Source organism: Macaca fascicularis, chromosome 9 (genome assembly GCF_037993035.2).
Source record: "Macaca fascicularis isolate 582-1 chromosome 9, T2T-MFA8v1.1".
In the NCBI taxonomy this organism is placed as follows: domain Eukaryota; kingdom Metazoa; phylum Chordata; class Mammalia; order Primates; family Cercopithecidae; genus Macaca; species Macaca fascicularis.
In genome coordinates, this window is record NC_088383.1 from 118849519 (window position 1) to 118861726 (window position 12208).

The following is a 12208-nucleotide window of genomic DNA, read 5'->3' on the forward strand; positions in this document are numbered from 1 at the left end:
TTTGGCTGATATTAACAATTCTTTGAATATCTCTCCTATTTGTGGGTATCTTTTTGCAAGGGAACCATAAGAATGCCATGTGTTACTTTTGTCTTTCCAGCATCCATCTGGAATCTCTACTCTTGACTGCCCTGAGAGGTAGAATGGAGATGACTGTGGTTCTGTTTGGGCTCCGGAGCCCTCTTATACACTGTGGGTCTGCCCTCTTGTGTTTCCTTCAGAAATCTACTACTTTGTAAGCCAGCATTCAACAGCAGAGCAACATGGGAATGTAAACTAGAGGAAGGGATAGGTTGAGTCCATGGGAAAAGGACGGGCTAAGTCAAAATGAAGAAGAGAGTTAGGCTATCTTCCTCACCCTCACTCCCCAGTCCTCCTGGGACTGATGTTAAAAACTTGGGTTGTGCAGGTTAACATGGATAGCTATAGAAAAGGATTAAATATCAATTTGAAGTTAACAACCAGAAAATTGATCAAATCCATACAGATTAATGAAGTAAACATCCTGAGGCACACTTCAGCTTAGAGGGAGCTCAAAGTTAGGAAGGAAATTCGCTGTTAATCCTGGGCTGCTGCTGCCTCTTCAGACCCACCCTGAGAGCCATTTTCCCCCAACTAGCCCTTTACTATCACAGGTCCTGCCTTCTCTCCCTCCTCCCACCAACCAACAACTGTTCCTCCCTGCCCAGTCCATCTCCTAACTACTTTCTTCTCCCTTTTTTATTCTTACTGATTTATTTATAGACACGAAATTAAATAGAGGAAAATGTATTAAGAAATTGTATACAATAATATGATCTCAAGAACATCCTAAGATCTCAAGAACATCCTAAGAGTCAGCTCCATTACATGGTAGAACGAACACCCAAGAGAATTAAGAGGAGGCCAGTTACCCAAATTATTTGAAAATCAACTGGACAAAGTCTCCAAGGATGTGCTGGCAAAAAGGCCCTAGTCTCAACTGCATTGTAATGAAGAAAATGATACTAATAGAACTTTTATCTCCTCATCTCACTTTTTCTTTAGACTGAATTCTTTAACTCATGCTGAAATCAGCTATATCCATAGACAGCAGGATTCACTGCTTTCCTGTGGCCAAATTCATCAGAAACTAGAACAAAAGCATGGGATGGGATATTAAAGAATCCTTCCTTCAACTATCAAGAAACCCCCTGGTCCCATGGGAGAAAATCAGTGTAGGACTCTCAGCTTTTATCCTAGTCCTGCTCTTTATTCTGTGATCAAAGGATAAATTTTCTGGAAACAGGAAAAATTGCCGTGTTATACAAGCTTCCTGCATATAATTTTTGTCCACCAAGTAAAGCTTTTTCCCCTAAACAGCACCTGTTTTCCCACTATGTGTTTATGGCAATTTCTCTGAAGTCCATTGATTTTGTTTTTATAAATCCTTGCAGAGCATTGTAGAAATCTTATCAGGTTCAAAATATGTGAAAGATAAGCATTATTACACTGAGGCAAATCAATGTCCTTACTACCTAGCACTCTAGAGTCTAAGGAAAAACATTGTGGTTTTCTATACTGACATTGTCAGATAAAAATATCCCTTGACTTTACTCAAAACTTCATTGAAAAAATCTACCATGGTTTAATAATCCAACGGTACTTCATATATAGAGTATTTCTACTTTATAAGCTCTTTCACAAGTATCCGTTCTTTTGATCTTCAATTTGGGTATTATTAAGTTCATTTTACAAACAAAAGATCTAAAGCTCATGAAAGAAGAAATAATTTGCTTAGTGGCACAGAGTTAGCAAGGGGAAGGCTAAAACACAATCTGAGATCTGACTCCAAAATCCTGGATTCTTCCTGTTCTACTACCCTGTGCTCCTCAGGGCTTTTGGGAGCCTCTAGAAACATGCAGATGATGAGTTTTATATGCTGAATACATCCTCTATACATGCCAGGCCAAAAAGCCATACATTCAAATAGAGACAATGTATTAATAAAAACAGTATTTTAGTCAGTGGCCCAGATGAAATCGTTGCTTGATGACTTTCAAGCATTTTCATTCACAGGGAAAAAATCATGCAAATTAATTTGGACTTTGCCTCCAGGTTGAAGGAATTAAGCCTTCGCCTGATTACTCGAAAACTGGGTCCATTCTTCCTGTTCTTTTTGCAGAGCCATCTTCCCCCTAGCTTCCTTACCTCACTAGACTAGAGTGCTTAAGGCTGTTTCCCTGGGCTTTGCGAAAATAGAGTGTTGGCGTATTAATAATCTTACTGTTGATTAGAGAAGATCAAGCACTATAAATCCTCACAATGTCTTAAGCAGGCGCTCTCTGTCTTCTGCACTGTTTCTCCTTGCCAATTACAAGAAACCATCAAAACCTGCAAAAAATTGACCTTAAGGACGACAAAGAGGAAAGGAAATAACCTTGCAAACATAGAATTAATACCCTACAAACGGGGACCTCAATAAGGAATTTAAAACTCATCACTGCCCCTTGAGGGTAGGCAGGACCTCACACTTGCTTCTAATCAATAGAATATAGCTAAGGTAATGAGACGCCACTCCCATGATTAGGTTGCATCACAGAATACTCCGTCTTTCTACCAGATGCTCCTAGCTGGCTCAAAGAAAGGAACAGCTATGTTGCAAATGTCCGTGTGGAAAGAAACTGCAGGTAGCCTCTAGGAACTGTGAGTGGCCTTTAGGAACTGCAGGCAGCCTCCAGCAGCTGAGAGCAATCTCCAAATAAGAGCCAGAAAGAAACTGGGGCCCTCATTCCTACAACCATAAGAAAATGGATTTCATCAACAGAAGAATGGAAAACTGATACATCATACAAAGGTACATTCACCTAAAGAATTAATAATACCTGAGGGGGTGAGTTAGACATCAGATGGGTACACTGTCGTGTTTTCAACAATTTTTCTTAACAGGTAAATGGCCCTGGTTAAGTGGATTTCCCTCTCTACATCTTGGTTTACATCCTTAAGTGGGACTAATACTACCTCATAGAGTTGGAGGATTTGGATGACATCGGATATATAAATCATGTATGTTTTCCCCCACAACCTAGGTTTATTTTCCGCTTTTGAGGGGTTTTCAAAGCAGCTATGCCCCCAAAGGTCAGTAATGATCATATTTACAAGTAATATCTTTGTTAACTAAGTTTATGCTGAATAGTCCCCTGACTCGATTTGTCTTAGACATCAGAGGTATAAAAATCGTGGACAGCACCAGCACTGTTCCCACCCCCAACCAAAATCCAAACTAAAATAACCCACCATTACCCTTCACAAAGTCACAGGCGGAGAGGCAGTATATTAGTTTTCTGTTGCTTTGTAACACACTACACCAATTTAGATGCTTAAAAACGACACCCATTTACTATCTGGCCATTCCTGTGGGGCAGAAATCCAGGCATAGCTTAATTGGGTTCTCTGCTTAGTGACTAAGAAGACTGCAATCAAGGTACTGGCCACACTGGGAAAAGAGCTTCCAAGCTCCTTCAGGCTGTTGAAAGAATTCATTTTCCTGCAGTGTAGAATCATGGGGACTTGCTTCTTCAAGGCGAGTTGGGGACAGAGTCTCTGATCTCAGGGAGAGACCCCAGTTCCCCTCTTAAGGGCTTTCACCAGGTTAATTTAGGTCTATTTAGAATAGTCTCCCTTTTGATTAACTCAAAATGAACAGATTTCAGGTATTAATTACATGTTCAAAAATCCCTTAATTTTTGCTATGACAATGCTTTTTCCACAGCCCTTTCTGCCAGAATATCTGTCTTATCCAGTCCTGAACGTAGGCACTGATCAGTGCTCACAGGGTCAGAGGATCAAGACTGACGATGGGACTTTAGAGATTCTTTCCTCACTTTCACTTTTATTTTGAACCCCTTGGGATTAAATAGCTAAATGTTCTAGACATACCTCCAGTGTTATAATTCTCAACCTGTCTAATACAGTCAATAGGAGAATCTGTCCTCTATACAAAACCAGTCAATAGTATACACAATATTTGCTGCTTTTATAATTTGGAAAGGTAATAAAATAAGGCAGATGAACTAAATCAAGTTTGCTGTCATTCACCCTTTAATATGCTTTGATTCCAAAATTCCAAATGTTTTTGAGGACCCACCGTAAGTCTTTTTCATGGGTTTTTATAGGAAGTACATGTCCCTGGTTTAAAGTCACTCTGGTGAGGTTCTCTTGCCCTGAGGAGGAGCTCTAAGAATGAGGCCCTTGCATAGGCAGTCTGGGAGAAAGGCAAAAGAAGAAGGGATTCTGTGAGTCTGGAAAGTTCCTCAGCACCTTCTTACCCTGAGAATAAGTGCTAGGGTGTACTGGGGCATGCCTGAGCTGCCAGAAGGAATATAGACACATCTATAGTCTTAATTTTGACAAACAAAACTGGTCAGTGAACTGGAAGAGTTGACTATCAGTTAAGGGGAAGCTGAAACTTCTGTCCCAAAAGTATCTTCACCACCCACCATATCTTTTATGCAATACATACGCCCTGAGTAGCCACTCTGGGCCAGAAGGAATTTCTACAGTGTACTAGACACAGGCACTACTTTCAATGACCCTGGTGATCCTCATGGGAAAGAAAACTATAATTACTAGAAAGGTTAATATGGTGAACTTGATACATTGGAAAAACATGGCACCAAATCTGAACTCAGTGATTTACTAGCTATATAACCTCAAGATAACTTGAGGTCAGGAGTTCAAGACCTGCCTGGCCAACATGGTGAAACCCCATCTCTACTAAAAATACAAAAATTAGCCAGGTGTGGTGGTGCACACCTGCAATCCCTTGGGAGGCTGAGGCAGGAGAATTGCTTGAACCTGGGATGTGGTGGTTGCAGTGAGCCAAGATCGCACCACTGCATTCCAGCCTGGGTATCAGAATAACCCTGTCTCAAAAAAAATAAATAAAATAAAATGGGTGTGTTATGTTTAACATACAGCTAGTAATTAAGCAGATTTACTAAGTCTCCTTAATTACTAGCTGGGCAATCATAATATCCACTTTCTTGGAATGTTATGAAGATAAGGTATGTAAAGCATCTGACACAGAGCCTAGCATAGGAAAGTTTATTTTCTCTTCCCAGTCACATGGCTTTTATTTCTGAAGATTCTTGTAGAGAGCAGGCCAATGAGAGGACAGACTCTAGGATGAGTATAATTAGAGATGGTGGGAACCTGCAAGGTCAGACCTAGGTGTGGATCTCAGTATAAGATATGTAGCATTCAGGGTTGTGCAAGAATTTGTTTGACTGGAACAATGAAAGGAGGACTGAGGACCAACAAACTCAACCTGACCAGACATCACTGCAAGACTCTAGAACTAATGGCAACTGGAGACCTTCTGAGACCTTGAGTGAGGTCAGCATGGGCCTTGGCAAGAGTCTCTGTATCCTGGAAGATGCAGTCTGGGCTCTGGGGGAAATTGTAAAACTCATCTTATTTTTCTTGGTGTTTGTCTTTTTCAGAGGCCTTATTGCCTGGGAATAGGGCTGGCTTATGAATCCAGGAGTTAATGTTCTATATTTTCATGAAGCTGGGAATGCATTTTCCTTAGGGAAAACAGGTTGGGTGGCCATAAAGGTATTATATTTCAAGGTAAACTGGAAATAGTATGATTCTTGGGATGGAATCCATAGGCAGGAACATCTCTAGGAGAAGGCAAGGTCTCACTGACTTCCTGTCTCTTTGCCTGACTCCCATACCACCCCAGGGAAAAGACAATACTCCATCCTCTGACAACCTGTCACTTTTCTAGAGAGAGGAATATGTGACTATCCAATGAGCCAACGGTGTATAAGTGGTTAGCTTTTCTCCATGTCCTCACCAACAGTTGTTTTCTTTTGTCTTTTTGATAATGTCCATTCTAACTGAAGTGAAATGATATCTCACTGTGGTTTTAATGTGCATTTCCCTGAAGATTAGTTATGTTGAGCATTTTTTCATGTACCTATTGGTCATTTGTCTTTTTCTGAGAGATGCCTATTAAGATATTTTGTCCATTTTTTAATCAAGTGATTTGGTTTTTTGCTGTTGAGTTTTTAAGTTTCTTATATAGTCTGGATATTAAACCATGGTCAGATGCGTAGTTTGCAATTATTTTCTCCTGTTCCACAGGCTGTCTCTTCAATCTGTTAATAGTTTCCTTTACTGTGGAAAGGCTGTTCAGTTTGACATAATCCCATTTGTTTATTTTTGCTTTTGTTATACATGCTTTTGAGGTCTTATTTTAAAAATCTTTGTCCAGCCTAATTAGCGATTTTTGAGAACCAACGATGTGCTCAGTTCTAGGGGTTCATTATTATAAATGAAAGAATGAATGAATGAGTGAATTAATTAATAAATAAATAAGTCAGCTTTCCAATTACTCATTTACCTAACCAATATTTCTAAGAACCTTCTACATGGAAGAAACTACATTATAGAAGTAGTAGGTGTGATTCTCATTTTCAAAGAGTTTATATTTAATATCATAAATGCAAGAGATAGTGACTGAATACCTATTATGCATTCTCCAACCTAGTTAAAGACAGAAGATATGACCATAAGATTCATGGTAAACCTTACAAACTTGGACTCAAGCACAACCTCAGATTTAAATCCTGCCTCTTTCACCTATTACCATGTACTAACTTTTGACCTTGAATGATTGACTTAATTTCTTTAATTTCTCCATTTCTTCACCTTAAAATTTAGTTAATATGTGCCTTCATATGGCAAAGATTCAGTTAAATGCCTTATAGTTGAGTTCTTAACACTGTGTTTGATTAGTATTAATGAATGAACTCATTTGTTATCATTATGCATATGGAAAACTACATAATATAATGCATGGTTTAAATATCATACATAGTACCCTGAACTATATCAGACAGCACAGAGCACTCTGTGGTGATGGATGTATAGCCTTCAGAGTTTGCAAACTGTCAGCTTGTGGGCTGAATCCAGTTGGCAACCATGTTTTGTATGATCCACTCAGTGCTTTTTAAAACATTCAAATTGTTTCTCAACACCTAAAACTTAGGGTATTTTATATAAAAATCTAGATTTTTCTTCTCTCTTGACAAATCAGAAGATCTGACAGTCCTGGGGCTGGACTTTAGCATGGCAACAGTTAGCTACAGCTGAGGAGTGTCTGTCTGGTTCCGAAGGACCCACCTTACACCTATGTTGCAGACTGTACTCATTTGTATTTTCTGTACAGCCCTTGTAGGCTTTAGAGTTTTGGAACTCAAATCAGCACTTAACAAAGATATTCCCAGAATCCCTACATCTGCTGTATGCTAACACATTTTTGATACACACACACATGCACACACAGTCTCCTTGGTCACATTTATTGGAAAATGCTTCATAATAATTCCTCAGTCACCTGAGGCCTCACAACTCACTTATGGTTCTAGAAACATTTCAAGGAATAAATCTGTCTAATTGTTTTAACCTAATATTTCTCAAATATATTTCACTGTAGAAAATTTTCTCCCAAAGAAGACTTGGTAACCCTATTTGCACCAGTGTTTTTGGAAGATAGCCAGGAATTATTAGAATACATTTTAAAGGGTTCTTTAAAACTTATGTGTGTTCATAAGAAGAGAAGGTCATGAGATGTAATGTATATCACAAGCTCTGTCCATTGCATAGACATATTCTCCAAACGAGGTCTTCATGGTAAAGCTTATAGACAATCTGGGAATGAAGAGAGGTTGGGGAAACAGAATATATGAAAGATAGAAGACAAAGGAATATATTCTGGTCTCTCATTTTAAAAAGAGGGCTTGGGGAATTAAGCCAAGTAAAATTTTGCTACCATTCCTTGAAGAGAAACAACTTCAAGAGAATAACACTACAGAAAGCAAAAATCACTGCCAGCACTGGCACAGAACCTCAACGTTGATTTGCTGTTTGGTGTGTCTTTGCTCTTTCTCCATATGCCACATTATGACAACTGAATAACAGATTTTCCTTTTTGTGATAAACAGACTGGAGAATTTAGGGACCAATGGTCTGCTTTTCTTTCACAAACTGAACTCAGATTGATCAGTAAACTTGCAGTTGCATGGGCCAGCAGACAAATCATTTGGTTACTGGCTTCTGTCACTCAGAGAAGCTCTGCTCTGTGCCATGGGCTTGGCAAATTTTAGTAAGTGCCAATAGCATATGGCTGGGTTAATCTGGCAGGGCATAAGTCTTTTATGAGCTTTTTATTTTGAGTGCTGAACGAATTTGGGAACCTCAAATATAATTTGTGCAGTCTCTAGGCTGCACAATATATATTATATTATATATTATATATGTATATATTATATTCCTATATTATATATTATATCATGTATATTATATTATGTATTATATTATGTATGTATATATGTATATTTCTCAATTATATTTGGCTATAGAAAATTTTCTCCCAAAGAAGAACTGGTAACCCTATCTGCACCAGTGTTTTGGGAAGACAGCAAGGGATAATTGGAAACTATTTTAAAGAACGTGTGTGTTCATAAGAAGAGAAAGTTCATAAGATACAACATATATCGTGATCATATATTGTAATATATAATTAATACACTACCTGTATTAGTTCGCTTTCATGCTGCTGATAACAACATACTCGAAAGTGAGAAGAAAAAGAGGTTTAATTGGACTTACACTTCCACATGACTGGGGAGGCCTCAGAATCATGGTAGGAGGCAAAATGTACTTCTCACATGGTGGCAGCAAGACAAAATGAGTAGGAAGCAAAAGTGGAAACCCCTGATAAACCCATAAGATCTCCTGAGACTTATTCACTATCACGAGAATAGCACAGGAAAGACTGGCCCCCATGATTCAATTACCTTCCCCTGGGTTTCTCCCACAACACATGGGAATTCTGGGAGACACAATTCAAATTGAGATTTGGGTGGGGACAGAGCCAAACCATATAATTCCTCCCCGGTCCCCTCCAAATCTCAAGTCCTCACATTTCAAAACCAATCATGCCTTCCCAACAGTCCCCCAAAGTCTTAACTCATTTCAGCATTAAACCAAAAGTCCACAGTCCAAAGTCTCATCTGAGACAAGGCAAGTCCCTTCCACCTAGGAGCCTGTAAAATCAAAAGCAAGCTAGTTACTTCCCAGATACAATGGGAGTATGGACATTGGGTAAAAACTCCCATTCCAAGTGGGAGAAATTGGCCAAAACAAAGGGTTTACGGTGCTCATGCAAGTCTGAAATCCAGTGGGGCAGTCAAATTTTAAAGCTCCAGAATGATCTCATTTGACCCCAGACCTCATATCCAGGTCACACTGATACAAGAGGTGGGTTCCCATGGTCTTGGGCAGCTCTGCCCCTCTGGCTATGCAGGGTACAGCCCCACTTCTGGCAGCTTCATGGGCTAGCATTGAGTGTCTGCAGCTTTTCCAGGCACACAGTGCAAGCTGTAGGTGGATCTACCATTCTGGGGTCTCAAGGACAGTGGCCTTGTTCTCACAGCTCCCCTGGGCAGTGCCCCAATAGGGACTCTGTCTGGGGATTCCAACCCCACATTTCCCTTCCACACTGCTCTAGCAGAGGTTCTCCATGAGGGCCCCACCGCTGCAGCAAACTTTTGCCTAGGCATCCAGGCATTTCCATACATCTTCTGAAATCTAGGTGGAGGTTCCCAAACCTCAGTTCTTGACTTCTGTGCACCCACAGCCTCAACACCACATGGAAGTTGCCAAGGCTTAGGGTTTCTACCCTCTTAAGCCACAGCCCAAGCTGTATGTTGGCTCCTCTCACCCATGGCTGGAGCAGCTGGGACCCGGGGCACCACGTCTCTGGGGCTGCACATGGCATGAGGACCCTGAGCCCAGCCCACAAAACCACTTTTTCCTCCTGGGCCTCCAGGCCTATGATGGGAGGGGCTGGCATGAAGAACTCCAACATGTCCTGGAGACATTTTCCCCATAGTCTTGGGGATTAACATTAGATTCCTTGCTAATTATGCAAATTTCTGCAGCTGGCTTGAATTTCTCCCCAGAAAATGGGTTTTTCTTTTCTACCACATAGTCAGGTTGCAAATTTTCCAAACTTTTATGCTCTGCTTCCCTTTTAAAAGCAAATGCCCTTAACAGTACCCATCTTGAATGCTTAACTGCTTAGAAATTTCTTCTGCCAGATACTCTAAATTATCTTTCTTAAGTTCAAAGTTCTGCAAATCTCTATGGCAAGGGCAAAATGCCACCAGTCTCTTTGCTAAAACATAACAAGAGTCACCTTTGCTCCAGTTCCCAACAAGTTCCTCATCTCCATCTGAGACCACCTCAACCTGGACCTCACTGTTCATATCACTATTAGCATTTTTGTCAAAACCATTCAGCAAGTTTCTAGGAAGTTCCAAACTTTCCCACATTTTCATATCTTCTTCTGAGCCCTCCAAACTGTTCCAGCCTCTGCCTGTAACCCAGTTCCATAGTCACTTCAACATTTCTCGGTATCTTTTCAGCAATGCCCAACTCTACTGGTACCAATTTACTGTATTAGTTTGCTTTCATGCTGCTGATAACAACATGCTCAAAAATGGGAAGAAAAAGAGGTTTAATGGACTTACAGTTCCACATGGCTGGGGAGGCCTCAGAATCATGGCAGGAGGTAAAGGGCACTTGTCACATGGCAGCAGCAAGAGAAAATGAGGAGGAAGTAAAAGCAGAAACCCATGATGAACCCATCAGATCTCTTGAGACTTATTAACTATCACAAGAATAGCACAGGAAAAACCAGCCCCCATGATTCCGTTACCTCCCCTGGGTTCCTCTCACAACACTAAGGAATTCTGGGAGATACACTTCAAGTTGGGATTTGGGTGGGGCCACAGCCAAACCATATCACTACAATTACAATATAATATATTCATATTATTATAATATGTTATATATCTATAAATATTACATTCATATAATATAATATGGTATTCATATACACAATGAGAATCAAATAACAAACTATGGATAAATTTCACAGAAACATAACATTAAGACAGCCAAATGCCAAAGAGTATACACTATATGATTCTCTTAATATAAAATACAAAAATAAACTGACGTATGCTGTCAGAAGTCAGGATAGTGGTTTCTCCCTGAGCAGTGATACGCAGAAGGGTGCACAAGAGGATTCCTGGGATGTGACAATGCTCTATTTCAATTTCACATGTAATATTCACAATAGACTAGATACTAAGCCAAAAAACAAGTATCAGTAAATTTTTTAAACTTGAAGTCAAAGTATGTTCTCTGATCATAATAGAATTAAATTAGAAAATAATTTTTTAAATATTTTTAAATCTCCAAATATTTAAAATGTAAATAACACACCTCTAAATTACCTAAGTGTCAAAGAAGAAATCACAAAAGAAATGAAAAAAATGTTGAGTTGTAGTTACATAAAGGTGTCAGTGTATGAAGATTTATTGATCTGACAGTAAGGTGTACCTTTTTGTATATATTTATATATAAAATTTTAATTAAAAGTTTAATTTTTAAAAGTTATATAAGCTACTTATATGGGACACCCACCAGATGCTGACCATAGTCATTCCTTTCTGCTCCCCTTTTGAAAGACTGAATTGTTTTTCATGTTCTCTTACTTCTATTCTTACTTCCTTTTCCTCAGCCACCATTACCACCTTTGTCATTTAATGCAGAATATTTTTTACCTAGTCAATTAACTTTTCACAGATCAAATTTAATTGACGGGTTTCTAAAATATAATATGTTTCAACAATTAATTTTGAGTAAGATTATGGACTACAGATTAAGGTAAGAAACTACCTACCTTGACCATAATTTTCAAATTTATCACATAATAAGTCATTTCTAAATTTTAACCATGGATAAAATTAAATTATCTATCTACAAAGGTAACATTATCTAGCAGTTGTAAGTTTTTCTCTGGTCATTTTTAAACATACAGTTCTACATAATATTAGAGCCAAAGGCAAGTAATTTGGACTTCTTCTTTTACCTGCTTTCAGTGGACAAATAATTAAAAATGAAAAATGCTGATACCAAGAAGCAATTCCTTTTAGCTAAGAACCAGTTGAAAGCACTGGATTTGCAATGATCTCTAAATATGGATTAGTGTTAGGTTAGTTTTTAATGAAAATTAAGATAGCATATCAAAATATGTATGATGCATTTGAAGAAGTGTTTATAGAAAATGTTAGAACCTTAAATGGTTACATTAAAAAAGAATAAA